Source organism: Drosophila navojoa, chromosome 5 (genome assembly GCF_054131105.1).
Source record: "Drosophila navojoa isolate 15081-1374.11 chromosome 5, UAZ_NAV_1.0, whole genome shotgun sequence".
Lineage (NCBI taxonomy): Eukaryota > Metazoa > Arthropoda > Insecta > Diptera > Drosophilidae > Drosophila > Drosophila navojoa.
The window spans coordinates 26,806,881-26,827,281 of NC_142893.1; the positions used below are offsets into that span (position 1 = coordinate 26,806,881).

General features: G+C 48.9%; 2 long non-coding RNA genes across 2 annotated transcripts in view; one reads left to right on the plus strand and one right to left on the minus strand.

Annotated features, from left to right (window-relative positions):
* Nucleotides 1–20,401, plus strand: part of LOC149091279 (uncharacterized) — a 139,884-nt gene that overhangs the window by 74,253 nt on the left and 45,230 nt on the right. The window lies entirely within an intron of this gene.
* The window catches only part of LOC149091281 (uncharacterized), a 115,328-nt gene that overhangs the window by 55,487 nt on the left and 39,440 nt on the right, over nt 1–20,401 (minus strand). The gene's annotated exons all lie outside the window — the stretch shown is intronic.

A 20,401-nucleotide genomic window follows, 5' to 3' on the forward strand; every position in this document is an offset into this window, starting at 1 on the left:
TAGAAATGCATATAATTTCGGCTGCGCGCGCGCTGTTGCTAAGGGCGCCTACATTGCAGGTGGGTACTGCTTGCACTTGCACTGCTTTGTTGTTGTATCTGTTGTCATTGCACACGCACTGGCAGCTAAGTTTTTCAGTGCAGTACTGTACACTGCTTGCTGTCGTGCGCGCGCAGTTCAAACAAATTGTTGTTGCGCACCCAATCTACCGTAATTATCCCGATGGCAACTGTAGTTTTCCAGCCACAGATGCATTTCGCAGCCGAAATTATGCATTTTTAGCAAAATTTTTGCTGTTTTTTTTCTTCTTCTTCTGCTCGCAAATTAGAAGCAATACACTTCGCTGTGTATTCACTCCCTTTTTTTTTTGGAAAAAAAAAAATAACTTTAATTTTGCTCACCCGCGTCTCCTCTCCACGGCTTGAGATCCGCCACATGCGCCGTCCTGGTCCGCTTATCGGCCTCCGACCTGATCCGGCAGATTACAGGCGACACAAAACTGGCCACGATATAAGGGCCTCCATAGCGTGGTGCCAGTTTTGCTGCAAAACCCTCTGCGGCATTCGACAAGTGGCGTTCCTTTGCCCACACCTTGTCACCTATGGCCGGCTTCCACTGCCGCCTCCGTAGGTTGTAATGCCGCGCCTGATCCTGTCCAGCTCTCTCCAGGTTTCGACGCACTATCTCAAACACTTCGCGCATCTTGTTGGCTCTCTCGACTGGGCTCTGTGCCTCCTGCCCTGTGCCGATTGTTTGCGCGTCGTACAGTGATTTGGGCAGCCTTGGCTCTCGTCCTTGGGTGATGAAGGCGGCCGAATACCCTGTGGATGCTGACACGCTGCTGTTGACCGCCAACGTCAACTCCGGCAATGCGTCGTCCCAGCACCTCTGGTCACTTCCAGCGAACTGCGCAATCATCGTCTTCACCGTTCTGTTGGCCCTCTCAGTGGGATTCTCTTGAGGTGTGTATGGTGCTGTCAACTGGTGACGCACCCCAAGCTCCTCCAGAAACACCTTGAATGCCCGACTGGTGAATTGGGTGCCATTGTCCGTAATGAGCACTTTGGTGTGTCGAATCGCGCCAAGATCCGCTCTCGAAATGCCTTTTGGAGAGCCGCGCTATTCGCGCTCCGCAGCGGCACCATCTCCGTCCATTTCGAAAAGCGATCTATGAAAACCAAAAGCATAGTGTTCCCATGCTTTGATCTCGGCAGAGGGCCAACAAAATCGGCACAAACTGTTGCCCATGGCTCTTCGGGCACCTGCGTCAGCATCTGCCCAGCAGCTTGCAGCTGACTGGGCTTATACCGCTGACACACGTCGCAGCGCTGCACGTATGCTCTCACGTCCCGGTACATACCTGGCCAGTAATACCGCGCTGCCACCCGAGCGATCGTTTTTCGGCTCCCAAGGTGGCCAGCGGTGGCTGCGTCGTGGTTCTCCTCCAGCACTTGTTTGCGCCGGTCCGCCGGCACGCACAACTTCCATGCAGCTCTGTGCCTCCTGCCCTGTGCCGATTGTTTGCGCGTCGTACAGTGATTTGGGCAGCCTTGGCTCTCGTCCTTGGGTGATGAAGGCGGCCGAATACCCTGTGGATGCTGACACGCTGCTGTTGACCGCCAACGTCAACTCCGGCAATGCGTCGTCCCAGCACCTCTGGTCACTTCCAGCGAACTGCGCAATCATCGTCTTCACCGTTCTGTTGGCCCTCTCAGTGGGATTCTCTTGAGGTGTGTATGGTGCTGTCAACTGGTGACGCACCCCAAGCTCCTCCAGAAACACCTTGAATGCCCGACTGGTGAATTGGGTGCCATTGTCCGTAATGAGCACCTTTGGTGTGCCGAATCGCGCCAAGATCCGCTCTCGAAATGCCTTTTGGAGAGCCGCGCTATTCGCGCTCCGCAGCGGCACCATCTCCGTCCATTTCGAAAAGCGATCTATGAAAACCAAAAGCATAGTGTTCCCATGCTTTGATCTCGGCAGAGGGCCAACAAAATCGGCACAAACTGTTGCCCATGGCTCTTCGGGCACCTGCGTCAGCATCTGCCCAGCAGCTTGCAGCTGACTGGGCTTATACCGCTGACACACGTCGCAGCGCTGCACGTATGCTCTCACGTCCCGGTACATACCTGGCCAGTAATACCGCGCTGCCACCCGAGCGATCGTTTTTCGGCTCCCAAGGTGGCCAGCGGTGGCTGCGTCGTGGTTCTCCTCCAGCACTTGTTTGCGCCGGTCCGCCGGCACGCACAACTTCCATGCAGCCACATCCTCGTGGCCGGCTTGATGCGGGATGTGCCGATATAAGTTTCCAGACTCTTCCATATAGTCTGGAAACTTATGTGGTGCCCTCTTGATGTCCTGCCGAAGCTTGGTGAGCCAGCGACATCCTGTCCCAGCTGGCATCTCCTTGCTCTTGACCAAACGGCACGCCTCCTCTCCCAGAGGCTGCCGTGAGAGCGCACCTGCTACCACATTCTGCTTGCCCTTCCTGTAGCGAATCTCGAAGTCGTACTGCTGCAACTCCAGTGCCCATCTGGCAATCCTTCCCGTTGGGCTCTCGATCGAATTGAGCCACTTCAGAGCCATATGGTCAGTGACCACTACAAATTTGTAGCCTTCCAGGTATGGCCTGAGCTTTCGTATGCCCCAGATTATAGCCAGACACTCTTTTTCAGTAGCTGAATAGTTCTTCTCAGCACTGTTCAGTGTCCGGCTGGCATACGAAATGACGCGCTCTCCGTCCTCCGAGGCCTGCGTCAGGATTGCCCCAAGCCCATAGTTGCTTGCGTCCGTTTGCAAGCAAAACGGCTTCGAGAAATCAGGGCACGCCAGCACTGGTGACTCCGTCAACTTGGCCTTTACTGTCTCGAACGCTCTTTGCCGCTCCTCCGTCCACTCCCACTTCGTGCCCTTTTTGAGCAGTGCATTTAGCGGATGCACTGTGGCTGCAAAATCTGGCACGAAGCGGCGGTACCATGAAGCCACGCCCACGTATTGTCGTAACTCTTTTACGTTTGTGGGTGGCTTCAGTTCGGCGATAGCGGCCACTTTCTCTGGATCTGTGCAAATGCCATCCTCCGTGACTCTGTGACCCAGATACTTCAGCTCCTTCTTGAAGAAATCGCACTTGTCGATGTTGATCTTCAAGTTGGCTGCCCGCAGTCGCCGGAACACCTCTCGCAGGTTGTCCATATGCTCCTGCCGCGTTCGGCCGATGACGATGATGTCGTCCAGGTAGGCAAAGGCATGGGGCATCATTTCTGGGCCGATAACCTGGTCCAGCGCTCGCTGAAATGTTGCCGGCGCAGAATGGAGTCCAAACGGCATCACTTTCCACTGATAGAGCCCCTTTCCTGGCACCGTGAATGCCGTCAGTGGTCTGCTGGCCTTCTCCATGGGTATCTGCCAATACCCATCCTTCAAATCCAGGCTGCTGATATAGCGCGCCTCTCGCAGCTGATCCAAAATGTGATGCACACGCGGCAACGGGTATGCATCTTTAATGGATCTGCTGTTCAGCTGCCGAAAATCCACACATAGCCGCCATTTCCCATTCTTCTTGCGCACCATGACAATCGGCGCGCTATGTGGGCTTTTCGAGGGCTCAATGCAGCCTTTGGCCAGCAGCTCATCCACCTGCAAGTTGATTTCCGCCTGCATTTTTGGATTTTTGGGGAAGTAGCGTTGCTTTATGGGCCTGTTGTCCTGCATCCTGATCCGGTGCTCCGTGATCCTGGTGGTGCCTTTCACATGCTGGAACTTCTCCAGCTCATGCCTCAGAAAAGCATCCACCTCTGGGTCTTTGTGCATAGGCGTTGGCTGCTCCATGTTCGCCTCCACTGGCGTCTCTGGACTCGCCTCCACGCTGGCCACAGCCACAGACAGCTTCTCCTCTGACTGTCCGCTCGACTGTGGAATTCTTGGCTTGATCCTCAGCGTCAAGCCACCGCACTCCAGTGTGGCGCCCATGCTGGCCAAGAAATCCCAGCCCAGCACCAGATCGTCGATCACTCCTGGCAGAATCAGCAACGGGATTTGGCTCTGCTGATTCCCCAGGCTGATCGTCGTCTCCAGCTGCGAGTCCACATGACTGCAACTGCCGTCCGCTAAGCGTATGCGCCGCCGTGTTGCACGCACCACGCCCACTCCTCTGAGCCTGTCAGCAAGCTTTTCGCTTATAAAGCTGCTTGTGGCTCCAGTATCGATTGTGGCTTTTTGTTCGGTGGCTCCAATGGCCACGTTGGGCGCCAGTTGTAACGAACCTTCGGTTTATCCCGAGTCTAAGCTGGGCTAGTTTCAGCTGACTGTGGATTCGTGCCAACAAATTTATTTGTTGAAGCCCCTGCGATAATAATTAGTCACTTGTGAATTTAGGTTTATAGCGTAAATATATATTCTCTTGAATAAGTTTAAAATGTACACGTCACTTAAAGTTATGCTGGCTCCAATGGCCACAATCGCTGTCATCTGGCTGCCTTCATCCTGAAGACGGCCCACTAGCGCCTGGGGGCTCCTGGCCGCTGCTCCCGCTCGCCCCTGGATGGCGGGTGCCGCTGCTCGTTTCCCGACTGGCAACAGGCAAACGTTCTCACTCCAATGCGCCCGCACTGCCAGCAGAAATCCAGTGCCTTGTTGCGGCACGTAAAAGCGCGGTGCCCCTCCTGGCCACACACTCGGCATGCCCTGGCTGGATTCGGGATGTGAGTCCTTGCTCCGGTTGCGCCTGTCCTTGGCGCAGGTGAAGGCTTCGCCTCATCCTCCATGCGGCGATACTCCACATCGCCTCCAGCGTCGTCCATGGCCATAAATCGAGTCCGGCCCGGCCGTGGCTGCTGCCGCAACCTCTCGCGGTCTCTCTCCAGCTCCTCGAACTCGTCTGCGAGGTGCATCAATTCCACCAGATTATGGAACTGATACGGGCGGGCGTAGGCACGCAGATCGGGCAGGCTGTTGTTGTAAATGAGCTTCATCTCGCGGTCTGCTCCATAACGCAGAGGCCGCATGAGAGTCTGCATCTCAACCATGTAGACCTTGAAGCTCTCATCTACCATTTGCCTCCGGCGTTTGACGTCGTCCTCCAGCTTCTCCAGATAGCCTCTGGGCAAGAAGAACTCCTGGAAGCTGCGCACAAACGTCGCCCACGCCGTCCAGTGCCTGTTGTTGGCCACATACCACTTTAATGCCATGCCCTTCAGCAGCTCTGGCATTGCGCGCGGGATCATATCCAGATCCAGGCCATATGTGTCCGCCGTCCACTCCACCTGCTCCAAGAACTCCAAAGGCTTTGTGGTGCCATCAAAGCGGAAGCTCCACTCTCGCACTTGTTTGGCCACCTTTGGATATTCTTGAGCTGTGCTGCCGAGTCCTGGTGGCCTGATTTCTGGTTGCGGGGTGGATGTGGCCCTTATCTCACCCTGTCGCGTGTCCTGCAGCCGTGCCGCTGCACTCGTAGAAGGCACACAGAGCCGCGCCACATGCGCCAGCTCTGTCTCCGAGTCGTCGTCAACTACGGCGGTCGTTGCTTCATCTCTCAGCGAGGCACGGCGTCCATGCAGTCGCCTCAGCTCGGCGATCCTCAGTGAGTAAGGAATGCTACCTTCATTCCTCTCAACCCACTCGCCAAACTGCCTCCGCATAGCGTCCAGTGTGCCTGACAAGCTCACTCCGAACTCGTCACCATAACTCAACACTTCATCCTTTTTCAAGTTATATACCCACGCTCGCACCATAGTCACAAATTTCTAATTAAACTCTTATCGCAGGGCCCCACGTTGGGCGCCAGTTGTAACGAACCTTCGGTTTATCCTGAGTCTAAGCTGGGCTAGTTTCAGCTGACTGTGGATTCGTGCCAACAAATTTATTTGTTGAAGCCCCTGCGATAATAATTAGTCACGTGTGAATTTAGGTTTATAGCGTAAATATATATTCTCTTGAATAAGTTTAAAATGTACACGTCACTTAAAGTTATGCTGGCTCGCTGGTTGGCTTAAGCGATGCACACCTACCGAGCGCTGGTTCAACGCACTCCGGCTGCGAGAGTATTGTGCTAAAACACGCTAGTTTACCGGGACGATTCGGGAAACGCCAGGACTTCGGTCTGAACAAAACTCTGGCGGTTCGCTCAGATATGCAGGCCTCTCCTACTATCCCACTCGCTCACAGCACAACACTAGCTTCGTTTTCACTCACAAACACTTCTCTTGCGCACGGCTACGCGAACTTACTCAGATGTGCAGGCCTCGCTTAAGCCGCTGATATGCACCGATGTCCTGATCGGTGCCGCTGATGCTGCTGATTGCCTCCTTTGTTGTCGCAAGGATTCCCACTGGATGTCCTTGCTGTACCCACGATGTCCTTGCTGTCCCCACGATGTCCTTGCTGTCCTTTGAAGTCCTGGGAGTCCTGATTCACCACTCGCGTTGACTTTCACTAATCACTTTAATCACCAAACTTTTCTCAAGCCTCTCACTTTTCTCAAAACTCTCAACCATTTCAAGCCCCGTATGGAGCCGCCGGTGGCCTTTTATAGCCCAACCACAGGCCCTGCTTCGGGTGATAACGGGGCCCGTTCGGCTCTGGAGCGGGGCCTTTCAGCCGCTCGTGCCCATACAAACGGTAAAGTGGCGTGATCCGGGTGACGCCACTTTCCCGCCAAATTGCGTGGCAGCCTCCCATTGGCCGAAGTACCGTTGGTGCCCTGCGAGTGAAAGTGATCACCACTATCACCCGGCACGAACGGCACCTCGGCTCCACAGCAACGGTAAAGTGGCGTGATTCGGGTGACGCCACTCGCCCGCCAAATTGCGTGACCGCCTCCCATTGGCCGAAGTACCGTTGGTGCCCTGCGAGTGAAAGTGATCACCACTATCACCCGGCACGAACGGCACCTCGGCTAACGGTCCCCGATGATCGTCGTGCGTGCGACGCGAACCCATTGCTGAATCTGTAGGAGCGAAAGAGACCGCCTCTAACAGGACTTTGACCCCCTTTCCAGTGCGAGGGTCGCTCCTACAGTATTCGCGTCGCTGTGTGGAGCAACATATATATGCACGTATATGCATATAAACGCACAGCAAATACGTACGTTCATATACATTAATACGTGCATACCTATATTGCTCCTCACAATATATATATATATATATATATATATATATATATATATATATAGGCTAGTTAGTGTTGGAGCTTATTTGGGGTTTTTTCTGATAAAATTGTTTATGAAAAACCATGGTTGGGTGGGTAAAGAGCGCGTGTGCCGAATGCCATCTATGGCCACGCATAGTTGTGTCGGTGTTCTTGCTGTAAATTTGTGCCAGTCCTTTCCCTACTTCCCCAGTATAATTCTTTTTTCGTGGTTTAAGGGATCTTAAAAAAATTAAAATTTATGAACTCTGATCGCAAGGCAGAAAAGAACCCCCCCCACACTCCCGACGAGCGACGGTACTAGAAGATCCCGCTTATCTGCCTTGCAACCGAAAAACAAAGCCCAGCCAGGGTTTTGATTGTCTCCATCGAGAGAGTCACTCTTCATGAGCATATATTTGTTTACATAAATTTTTTATATATAAATATATATATATATATATATATATATTTTTTTTTTTTTTGTTTTTTTACTTCAAGTTGTCCCTTTTTATACCCTGAACCCATTGAAAATGGGAAATCAGGGTATAATGGTTTTGTTAAAATGTATGTAACAGGCAGGAGGCGTGGCAGACCAAACAAAGTATATATATTCTTGATCAGGGCGACGAGCTGAGTCGATTTAGCCCTGTCCGTCTGTCTGTCCGTCCGTCCGTTGTAAAATTCGTATATCAAATACTAGAGACTTGAGCTTCGGTATACACATACATTTTAACATTATGATTACGTTCTGAAAGTTTCATTACGATCGTCTAGAAATTAAATTATTCAACAAATAAGTTTTCATTATATTGCCAACACTGCAGCGCATTCCAAGCGCAATCGCCTGTATATGTGAGTGTGTTTGTATGCGTGTGTTTGTTTGTATGCGAGTGTGTGTGCGTGTGTGTGTGTGTGCGTGTGTGTGTGTGTGTGCGTGTGTGTTTGCTAATTTGTATTGAAATATCAGTTGCTTGTAGGGTTCAGGGGATCTCGTATTCGAGCTGTCTCGACTAGAGCTTTCTTACTTGTTTTTTTTTTTTGGTTGCCAAGTTCTACTCGGATATAGACAGCCGCTCCGTACGCACGCTCAGATGCGTCACAAAACCCATGAAATTGGATAGTGGCTCGAGGTTGGAAATGTACCCATCGAGACACACGAATATCCCGAAGCCTGGAGAAGCTGAGGGTAAACTCTTGCCATTGGGTGAGGAGAACACCAGGCAGAGGTTGGTCCCAACCTAAACCGCGTAGCCAGAGCGCTTGCATAAATATTTTTTCCCGAATGACAAAAGGTGCCAGCCACCCTGCAGGTTCGAACAACTTGGCGATCTGTGAAAGGAACGACCTTTTTGTGTAGGTCTCCTGGAGAGGAATGTCAGTAGGCCAAAAAAGGAAAAAATCGGCTTGCGCTTGCCAACGTAGGCCTAGAGTCTTTGCTGTGCTTGAATCTTCTAGCTCTAAGAAGTCCTCGCACAGCCGATGACTCTTCGGGATAGCCTTCAAACAGTCCATGGAATTGGATGTCCACTTCCTTAAAAGAAACCCCGCAGTCTCCAGAACTTCTGTGAGTTCGGCGATGGTTGCGATCACCTTTTCTTTGGAGTGTGCTCCTGCAAGTACGTCATCGACGTACATGCACTCGGAGATGACCTTGCTGGTGAGAGGCAAACGGGATCTCACGTCATCTGCGAGCTGTTTGAGAACTCCTAAAGCCAGGAAGAGAACACAGTTTACTCCAAAAGTAACGGTGCTTAGCTCGAAGTCCCCGATGTTGCCGTCTGGCTTACGGAACAGGATCCGCTGGAAAGGGGTGTGTTTTGAATCAACACGAATTTGGCGATACATCTTTGTGATATCGGCATTGAACACGTATCTATAGTATCGCCATTGGAGGATTTGCATCGTGAGGTCGGACTGAAGGACCGGGCCGGGATGAAGGATATCATTCAGGCTCTTACCATTGGAAGATAGGCACGAAGCATTGAACACCACCCTCACTTTGGTGGTGGTGCTGTCGGGCTTGAAGACAGCATGGTGAGGCAAATAAAAGTTGCTTATTGCAGGATTGCAATGTGTAGATACTGGCTTCATATGACCCAAGTCAAGATACTCTTGCAGGATAGCTTCGTATTCGGCCTTGAGTGTCGGGTTCTTAAACAATCTACTCTCATTCTTGAGAAACTGCCCAAGCGCGATGGATCGCGAATGACCTAAGTCATAATGGTCCGGATTTTTGGACGGAAGAGTCACGACGTAGGAGCCAGACTTGTCTCTCCGTTTGGTTCGGACAAAGTTATCCTCACACGCAGAGTCTGGTCCACTGGCTACCTTGGGGAGATTCTCCACCTCGTAAAATTTGTTATTGAGGTGATCGAGTTTTTCATCGTGGAGGATAGTAACTCTAGTCGTGAAAGCGGAAATCGACTCTTGAGGCTTCTTAGTGACTGGACCCGTAAGAATCCAGCCAAAGATTGTCTCTTGGCCCATAAAGCCCCCCAGAACGATCGACGGAAGGATATCCGCACCTAAAAGAACGTCAATTTGAGCGCTCTTGAAGAAGAGTTGATCAGCTAATAAGATGTCGGGCAGATTGTTTTAGAGCTGTTGTGGAATGGGGTACGATGGCAGATTGCCGGAGAGTCGTGGGATGAACAAGGCTGAGGCCTCAATGCGGAGTCTTGGTTTCATCGGAGTGCCGATATGGAAGTCACAAAGTTTTTTTGTCTGTGTTGCCACAGAGTGACCTAACGTAGCCTCAGACCCCGAATCGATTAGATCCCTGGCCGGATATGTGACCCCCAAGTGACACGTCAATTACAGCCGTACCGAGCAGGACCCCTTGAGTATTGGCCGCGAAATATGACTGGACATTACGAGGTACTTCGGACGTACCTGGAGTCGAAGCGGTTACGGCCGAGGAGCTGGTTGCCGTGGAGCCTTCACGGTGAAGCAGTGTATTGTGCCTCCCCTTGCACTTGGCGCAATTATGGATGCTGGTGCAGTCACGCAGCTGATGACCTTGCGCAAAGCAATTCAGACAGAGTTGCTTTCGCAATAAGTAGGTCTCGCGCGCTGCAAGGAACATTTGGACAAAACGAGGACACAGTCGAACCGGATGGTTCTCTTTACTACACAAATCACACTTTTTGGGCTTAGAATGGACTTGTGTCTCGAAGGTATGAACTTTTCTATGAGAGGTGGTGATCTTAGATCTCGGATCTGCACCTGGGACCTTTGGGATGGGCTTATCACCCTTCATAGCTTCAAGCGCGCGTGAATGTTCGCTAATGAAGAGACTTACGTCTGTCCAGGCTGGGATGTCTGATTTTCTAATGAGCGAATGCTCCCAAAGAGATTGAGTGTGTTCAGATAACTTGGAAGTGCACAAGAACACAAGGATACAATCCCAGTTCTCCGTAGAGATCTGAGCTTGCTCGATGGCAGTGACACACCGATGAGTGGTGCCATGCAACTCTATGAGAGCCGCGCCTGATTCCTTGGTGACCTTGGGGAGATTGAGAAGGATCTTAAGCTGGCTGTTCACTAACAATCGCTTGTTTTCGTACCGGTCACACAAGGCGTCCCAGGCCGATGCAAAGCCATAGTTCGTGAGCGGGCACTCGGCGACTAAGGCATTGGCATCACCTGCTGTTTTTGAGTTGAGGTGGAATTACTTTTCCACCGGAGTCAGGCGCGGATTTTAGATGTAAATTGCAGTGAAAAGATCACGGAGTGTCGGCCAGCGCAAGTAGTCGCCATGGAACACTTCCGTATCACCGGGTGGAAGACGACAGCCTCCAGACGAGGCGAAAGGAGCGGACATAGGAGCGGGCGGTGTACTCGATGCGGAAAGTTCATCGAATTGCACTTCCAGGTGAGTCGTACACCGCTCATACACACTATAGCAGTTGTCGAATTTAGCCTCCATGGCTTCAACTTCGCCACTGCTCGCCCTTTGGCTCAACGCTCGGGCACAGACCTTATACTGCTGCTCAGGATCATCCCATAATGTCTTGACACGATGCCGGCGGATCTCGAAGGCCCGGAGCTGAGCCGCACGGGTGGCGTTAGAATCTCCAGGACCGTCGATGCGGGCTTCGAATTTAATGAGCCTATCCGCAGCCGCGATGAAATCGGACAAAGACATATTAATTGAACTAGCGGGCTTCGGATTGGACCTGGTAACGACTGGACTGCGCTTGAAAGTGCTGGTGGTCGGTAGTTTCCCGGACGGAATGGGAGATGCGGAAGCACTGCGCTTGATCAGACGTGAGGCGGGTACACTCAGTTGCGCTCGTCTAGCACGATCGGACATGGAGGCTTACTCGGAGAGTCGGCGATGAAGGCAAGTTTCGATAACCGAATCGAAACTTTTTAGACCAAAAAAGAAACGGTTTATTTAGTGAAAAATAAATAAAAACACAAAAAAAGAGAAAAATAACAAAAAACAAAGGACACGAATATTAGTTAAGTCCGCAAAAAGAAACAGGAAAAATGCAAAACGAAATATACGAAGAAATAGTAAAAATTAAAAAAATAAAAAAATAAAAGAGTATATGTAAGAATATTAAAAAAAAATTAAGATTTTTAATATATACGATTTTATTGTAATTATTATTTAATTAATTCCCGTCCTGTTTTGTATAATTTGTTTTTAAATAATTTTATTTTACTTTTATTTTTAATTGTAATCAGTAATATTAATTTTTTTTCTCTTTATATTTTTGACTTATTATTTTAACTATCGGTAACAAAACGATAGTTGCGCGCTGTGATCTCTAAAGACACAAAGTATCGCCACGGAATTGTGGCGGCTGTCGATGAACTCTTGTTATCGGTAAATTTTTCTAAATGCGATCACTAGCATTTGCGGAATTGAATGCCGCCTCGTTGTCGCAGCAGATTGTTTTGATTCTGGGGAACAAGTTTACTAGCAGCAAAATGGGCGTCTTGACGTCTACTATTGTCCGGGACGTTATTGGATATACCACGGCCATTTTCGAGAATTTGTCTATGCAAGTTAAAAACATTTTCTTGCCGCCAACGTTGGCAAATCGCAGTGAAGGGCGTTAACCACGCTCGGGTTCACGACGTCTTTGATGTCATTTATGACTCCGACTTTTTCTGTGAAGTGAATGATGTGGCGGTTTTTCTCGCCGAAAAGTATGAACTTACGATATCTTGGGAACTGGGCCTGTTCTAGCACTATCTGGTTTCTAAAGCAATTTAAGGGTTTTTCCGTCGTTTCGACAGTGTGGGTCAGGGACAGCTCACTGTGTATTGTGGCTGCATCGGACATGGCCTCTTCCTGAAGATCATTGATGTTCTGTCTTGAAAGGGCGTCTGCAACGAAGTTTTCCTTGCCTGGCTTGTAGTGTATCTTAGCGTTATGTTCATCTATGTACGCTTTCCATCTCTTAATCTTTGCGTTGGGGTTCCTATCTGAAACAGCGAAGGTAAGAGGCAGGTGATCAGTATAGATGTTGATGTCTCGAGTTCCGTACAAGTAGTGCTGTAGTTTACATAACGCCCACACGATGGCCAACAGCTCTCTTTCGTTTGTAGCGTAGTTGGTCTCGCAATCTTTTAGAGTCCTCGAGATCATTGTAATGGGCTTTCCTTCTTGGGATAATACTGCCCCTATGCCGTATGAGCTGGCATCCGTCGTCAGGTCAAATGATTTTTTAAAGTCCGGGTACCTCAGGATGACATCCTCCGATGCCAAGATATCCCTTAGTTTCTGGAACGCGTGCCTCTGCGCGTCGTCGAAATTCACGATCCGTTTTCGCCTTTCATTATTGCCGTCAGCGGTCTCGCTATGGCAGCAAAATCTTTTATGAAGCATCTGTAATAACTGGCCAGTCCCAGAAACGACCTCAGCTCGTAGAGGTTCTTTGGTTCTGGGAATTCTCTTATTGCTTTAACCTTTTCGGGGTCGGATTTTGATTCTCCCATGGTAACTATGAATCCCAAGTACTCAACGCTTTGTTTAAAGAACTGCGTTTTTTCCTTTGAGACTTTCATGTTAGCGCGGCATAAGCTTTTGAGAACCCAGTCTATGTGCCTGGGGCTGGCTGGGGCTATGTGATGGGCTGGTCGTCTTCTGTGCGTATCGTCGCTATGACCGAAGTGTTGAACGGCAGTGTCTCTTTAGAGGTCGAAAATGCCTTGATGTTCTTCAGAATCATTTTTTTAAAATCCTCTTTTACCATCTCGGGTACCACGATATCGTTGACGTTAGTGAAATTAACGTTGTCACAGAAGTGATGTTGTAACTTTTCGTTAGTTTGCCCATACTTAATTGTACCTTTCTCAATGTCCAATGTTGCTCCTACTTGCGTTAGCAGGTCGAAGCCTTTTATGGCGTTGAACGGCTGAAGTGATTCCAATAGGTAAAATTGAGCTGTTATTCCAAAAATGTTTACTGTACACTTTTGGCTGATTTTGTTAGATCCATGAACGAAGCTAACTGTGAAGGGGGTGTCGACGGGTTTTATGTTTTTCAACTCCTTTATGGGTTGAATGTAATTCTTCGCCGCACCTGTATCGATTAGGATTCTTACTGTTCTCCCAGCCAACTGCCGCTCGATGAACGGTAGCCGGGAGTGACCACTAAAAAATTGACCAGGTCGTTCTGACGAATTGGGTCTCTTTGCGGCTTGTCCATTGTCGGATTGCTGTGCGGGTCTGTCCCTTCAGTTTGTTGGCTGACGGACCTTGGACATTGACGGGTCTACATCCATCGGCTCCGACTGCTGGGGCGGTTTCTGCTGTTGCTGCGCGTGATCGCCGCTTTGAGGTTGTTTCCCTTGTTTTTTTAAGAAGTGTGGGTTCTTCTCTTGGTTAGGGTTATTATTCCTACCGTGTTTGTCCTGTCTGGTTTGACTTTTGTTGTGCTCATTCGAATGAGCTCTTTCTTCCTTCACCCTCGCGTATGACGCAGCGAAGTTGCAGGGCTCTTGCGTTTCCCCTAATCTTATTTCTAACTATGGTCACAGCTTGGTAATGAACGCTGCTAGTAGAGTGGGACCTAAATAGCTCGTAAGCGTCTGTTGCTGACTGCCGCCAGGCAACATAGTCTTCTTGAGCCCCGTCGAAGTCGGGCATTGACTTTACCACGTCTAGCGAGATTGGGCATTGGACTGTGGGGTCGACCACTATCCTTTGGTATACTTGAATTTCTGGGTCCGCGACTCTTTCTTTTTGAACACGGATAAATGCTTTGCTAGAGAATGGACACAATACGCTTGTCGAGTTCATTCTGGTTTTGAACCTCTGGTTTATGTACCTGATAGTTAGTGTGGTGTCGAACCTTTGGTGATTGCACTTGATAGATATTTTGGTTTTAAACTTTTGGTGTGTGTACTTGATAGTTAGTGTGGTGTCGAACCTTTGGTGAGTGCACTTGATAAATATTTTGGTTTTAAGCCTTTGGTGTATGCACTTGCTTGAGCTTTTTGAAAGTTTTGGTTATTCGCTGGGAGCTTTTTATACCCTGAACCCATTGAAAATGGGAAATCAGGGTATAATGGTTTTGTTAAAAGTATGTAACAGGCAGAAGGAGGCGTGGCAGGCCCCACAAAGTATATATATTCTTGATCAGGGCGACAAGCTGAGTCGATTTGGCCCTGTCCGTCTGTCTGTCCGTCCGTCCGTCCGTCCGTCCGTATGTATGAACGCGTCGATTTCAGAAGATATAAGAGCTAGAGACTTCAACTTTTTTTGAAATGTCCGTATATATCACGCGGATATCGAGTTTATCACTAAAAAACGATAACTCATTCCGATACTTTTTTATCGATAAAAAACCTTATCGAAGATCACTTAAAAAATTATATCTCCTACATCTTTCAAGCTAGAGTCTCCAAATTGAAAATGTATATTAAGACGCATGTCATACAATTTCGGTTTTTGTTAAAATTTACCCCCCACCTCTAAATCCACCCCCTCACCCTCTTCTTTGTAAAAGTATATCAAATACTAGAGACTTGTGCTTCGGTATACACATACATTTTAACATTATGATTACGTTCTGAAAGTTTCATTACGATCGTACGTCTAGAAATTAAATTATTCAACAAATAAGTTCTCATAATATCGCCAACGCTGCAGCGCAACCAAAGCGCAATCACCTGTATATGTGAGTGTGTGTGTATGCGTCTGTTTGTTTGCATGTGTATGTGTGTACGTGTGTTTGTTTGGATGCGTGTGTGTGTGCGTGTGTGTTTGCTAATTATTTTTGAAATATCAGTTGCTTGTAGGGTCCAGGGGATCTCGTAGTCGAGCAGTCTCGACTAGAGCTTTCTTACTTGTTTTTTTTACGACTGCTTGTTTTTGCGGAGTTTGCTGAGTTCGTACGTGCACTTCACTTCCACAAGTGAGATGTTTCTTGTCAATTTATTTTTAAAGTTGCACTTTGGTTTTGGTTGTTAAGTGTGTTTAACATATGCACTTATTAATTGAGAGGGTTCTCGTGAGTACTTTTATTACGTTGGGCGCCAAATAAGTTATTTTTCAAATAAGTTATTTTCTCGCGCTTAGGCTGAGAGAATAAAAGAACTTTTGATTTACGGCTGGTGCCGGAGTAATGAATTTATCGTGACGTTTTCTCGTGAATACAAAACAGAACTAAAACTGAAGTGTGGGACAGCGAATCGGCGTGCCGATTTGCTCGACAATAATGCTGACACCCGCACACAAATGTAAGGAGTCAGATTACTGTTGCTGTCCGCTGTGGTCAGGGCGCTGAATTTAATACAGTTTCGTCAGCACCATGTCACAAGCTTCGGCAAGTGAGAGAGAACTATGCTTATGCTATGTTTGTGTTAACTACTCTCCCCTTAAGATTTTGACCGACCTCGTTCAAACTAAAATCTCCAATCACCCCCTGGATCTCGTGCGAGGCTCGTCTTCTCCTCCAGACTAAGTGGATGAGTGTGGAGCCACTGATGATGACGCTGATCCCGGTGACAATGATAAGCCAGATTTTGAGTGACCCGGCAGATTGGACCTCTTCTTGAAGCTCTTGGATAACGCGTAGGTTGTGGTGATTCATCCTCTGAAGGTGTGGCATGCTGAGGACTGGGTCGTGGCTGATCACGTTGAGTAGAGGTGACACGGCGATGCCTGGTTTCTTGCTAAGGGTTTCGCTCTGGTTCCGTACTTGGTCCCGTTGATTATGGCCGACGTTTCGAAAGTGACGAGGAAGGTGCCGTTTACTGATATTGTTGGGCCGTCGCCCGTGGTCACCTGGGCCGGGCTTTCGTTTATGATCAGAACGCCGTCGTCTACTTGGGTGACAGTCTCCAAGTGGCTGGGTTGTGTGCGGCAGAGTGCCACGGATCCCAAATGTGGTCGACGGGCGCAAGTGTCATGTACCGCCAGCTTGCAGAAGGGCGCATATGTTCCTGCTGCGCAGCTAGTAACCGTCAGTGCCTCGTTGTCACACTCCGCTACGGTGTCGTCATCCAGCTGTAGCACGATGTGTTCGTGCGAGACCGGGAAAATGCTGACCTTCTTACATATAGACTTAATCATGGGATAATTTATGATTATGTGTATTATGTTATCGGACTGTAGTACCCTTATGTTGGAAGCTTCCATCAGACAGACAATGGGGACAGATGTGGGGTGCTCAGTTAATATTGACTCCAAATCTTGATTATCAAATATTGTGGGATTTATTATGTTTGAACTCGCCAGCGTTACTGTGACCATTAAATTTTGAATCTCTGTTATAAGCATCCTGTTCCTAGCTAGAAGAGCTTCATACAAGTGGGGCGTGCCAATTTCGTTTTTCGTGAGTGGGAGTAGTCGGTGATCCGAGCTTTAGCAATTGTAATAAGAAGTAGGGACACGACGAGTTGCCTGTCCGGAGATTAGTGATTAATTCTTGATGTTTTTTTTTATTTTTTTTTTATACCCTGAACCCATTGAAAATGGGAAATCAGGGTATAATGGTTTTGTTAAAAGTATGTAACAGGCAGAAGGAGGCGTGGCAGACCCCACAAAGTATATATATTCTTGATCAGGACGACAAGCTGAGTCGATTTGGCCCTGTCCGTCTGTCTGTCCGTCCGTCCGTCCGTCCGTCCGTCCCTCCGTCCGTCCGTCCGTCCCTCCGTCCGTCCGTCCGTCCGTCCGTTCGTCCGTCCGTCCGTATGTATGAACGCGTCGATTTCAGAAGATATAAGAGCTAGAGACTTCAACTTTTTTTTAAAATGTCCGTATATATCACGCGCAGATCGAGTTTATCACTAAAAAACGATAACTCATTCCGATATTTTTTTATCGATAAAAACCCTTATCGAAGACCACTTAAATAATTATATCTCCCACATCTTTCAAGCTAGAGTCTCCAAATTTAAAATGTATATATTTGCTAATTTGTATTGAAATATCAGTTGCTTGTAGGGTTCAGGGGATCTCGTATTCGAGCTGTCTCGACTAGAGCTTTCTTACTTGTTTTTTTTTTTTTGGTTGCCAAGTTCTACTCGGATATAGACAGCCGCTCCGTACGCACGCTCAGATGCGTCACAAAACCCATGAAATTGGATAGTGGCTCGAGGTTGGAAATGTACCCATCGAGACACACGAATATCCCGAAGCCTGGAGAAGCTGAGGATAAACTCTTGCCATTGGGTGAGGAGAACACCAGGCAGAGGTTGGTCCCAACCTAAACCGCGTAGCCAGAGCGCTTGCATAAATATTTTTTCCCGAATGACAAAAGGTGCCAGCCACCCTGCAGATTCGAACAACTTGGCGATCTGTGAAAGGACCGACCTTTTTGTGTAGGTCTCCTGGAGAGGAATGTCAGTAGGCCAAAAAAGGAAAAAATCGGCTTGCGCTTGCCAACGTAGGCCTAGAGTCTTTGCTGTGCTTGAATCTTCTAGCTCTAAGAAGTCCTCGCACAGCCGATGATCTTCGGGATAGCCTTCAAACAGTCCATGGAATTGGATGTCCACTTCCTTAAAAGAAACCCCGCAGTCTCCAGAACTTCTGTGAGTTCGGCGATGGTTGCGATCACCTTTTCTTTGGAGTGTGCTCCTGCAAGTACGTCATCGACGTACATGCACCCGGAGATGACCTTGCTGGTGAGAGGCAAACGGGATCTCACGTCATCTGCGAGCTGTTTGAGAACTCCTAAAGCCAGGAAGAGAACACAGTTTACTCCAAAAGTGACGGTGCTTAGCTCGAAGTCCCCGATGTTGCCGTCTGGCTTACGGAACAGGATCCGCTGGAAAGGGGTGTGTTTTGAATCAACACGAATTTGGCGATACATCTTTGTGATATCGGCATTGAACACGTATCTATAGTATCGCCATTGGAGGATTTGCATCGTGCGGTCGGACTGAAGGACCGGGCCGGGATGAAGGATATCATTCAGGCTCTTACCATTGGAAGATAGGCACGAAGCATTGAACACCACCCTCACTTTGGTGGTGGTGCTGTCGGGCTTGAAGACAGCATGGTGAGGCAAATAAAAGTTGCTTATTGCAGGATTGCAATGTGTAGATACTGGCTTCATATGACCCAAGTCAAGATAGCAGGATAGCTTCGTATTCGGCCTTGAGTGTCGGGTTCTTAAACAATCTACTCTCATTCTTGAGAAACTGCCCAAGCGCGATGGATCGCGAATGACCTAAGTCATAATGGTCCGGATTTTTGGACGGAAGAGTCACGACGTAGGAGCCAGACTTGTCTCTCCGTGTGGTTCGGACAAAGTTATCCTCACACGCAGAGTCTGGTCCACTGGCTACCTTGGGGAGATTCTCCACCTCGTAAAATTTGTTATTGAGGTGATCGAGTTTTTCATCGTGGAGGATAGTAACTCTAGTCGTGAAAGCGGAAATCGACTCTTGAGGCTTCTTAGTGACTGGACCCGTAAGAATCCAGCCAAAGATTGTCTCTTGGCCCATAAAGCCCCCCAGAACGATCGACGGAAGGATATCCGCACCTAAAAGAACGTCAATTTGAGCGCTCTTGAAGAAGAGTTGATCAGCTAATAAGATGTCGGGCAGATTGTTTTAGAGCTGTTGTGGAATGGGGTACGATGGCAGATTGCCGGAGAGTCGTGGGATGAACAAGGCTGAGGCCTCAATGCGGAGTCTTGGTTTCATCGGAGTGCCGATATGGAAGTCACAAAGTTTTTTTGTCTGTGTTGCCACAGAGTGACCTAACGTAGCCTCAGACCCCGAATCGATTAGATCCCTGGCCGGATATGTGACCCCCAAGTGACACACGTCAATTACAGCCGTACCGAGCAGGACCCCTTGAGTATTGGCCGCGAAATATGACTGGACATTACGAGGTACTTCGGACGTACCTGGAGTCGAAGCGGTTACGGCCGAGGAGCTGGTTGCCGTGGAGCCTTCACGGTGAAGCAGTGTATTGTGCCTCCCCTTGCACTTGGCGCAATTATGGATGCTGGTGCAGTCACGCAGCTGATGACCTTGCGCAAAGCAATTCAGACAGAGTTGCTTTCGCAATAAGTAGGTCTCGCGAGCTGCAAGGATCATTTGGACAAAACGAGGACACAGTCGAACCGGATGGTTCTCTTTACTACACAAATCACACTTTTTGGGCTTAGAATGGACTTGTGTCTCGAAGGTATGAACTTTTCTATGAGAGGTGGTGATTTTAGATCTCCGATCTGCACCTGGGACCTTTGGGATGGGCTTATCACCCTTCATAGCTTCAAGCGCGCGAGAATGTTCGCTAATGAAGAGACTTACGTCTGTCCAGGCTGGGATGTCTGATTTTCTAATGAGCGAATGCTCCCAAAGAGATTGAGTGTGTTCAGATAACTTGGAAGTGCACAAGAACACAAGGATACAATCCCAGTTCTCCGTAGAGATCTGAGCTTGCTCGATGGCAGTGACACACCGATGAGTGGTGCCATGCAACTCTATGAGAGCCGCGCCTGATTCCTTGGTGACCTTGGGGAGATTGAGAAGGATCTTAAGCTGGCTGTTCACTAACAGTCGCTTGTTTTCGTACCGGTCACACAAGGCGTCCCAGGCCGATGCAAAGCCATAGTTCGTGAGCGGGCACTCGGCGACTAAGGCATTGGCATCACCTGCTGTTTTTGAGTTGAGGTGGAATTACTTTTCCACCGGAGTCAGGCGCGGATTTTAGATGTAAATTGCAGTGAAAAGATCACGGAGTGTCGGCCAGCGTAAGTAGTCGCCATGGAACACTTCCGTATCACCGGGTGGAAGACGACAGCCTCCAGACGAGGCGAAAGGAGCGGACATAGGAGCGGGCGGTGTAC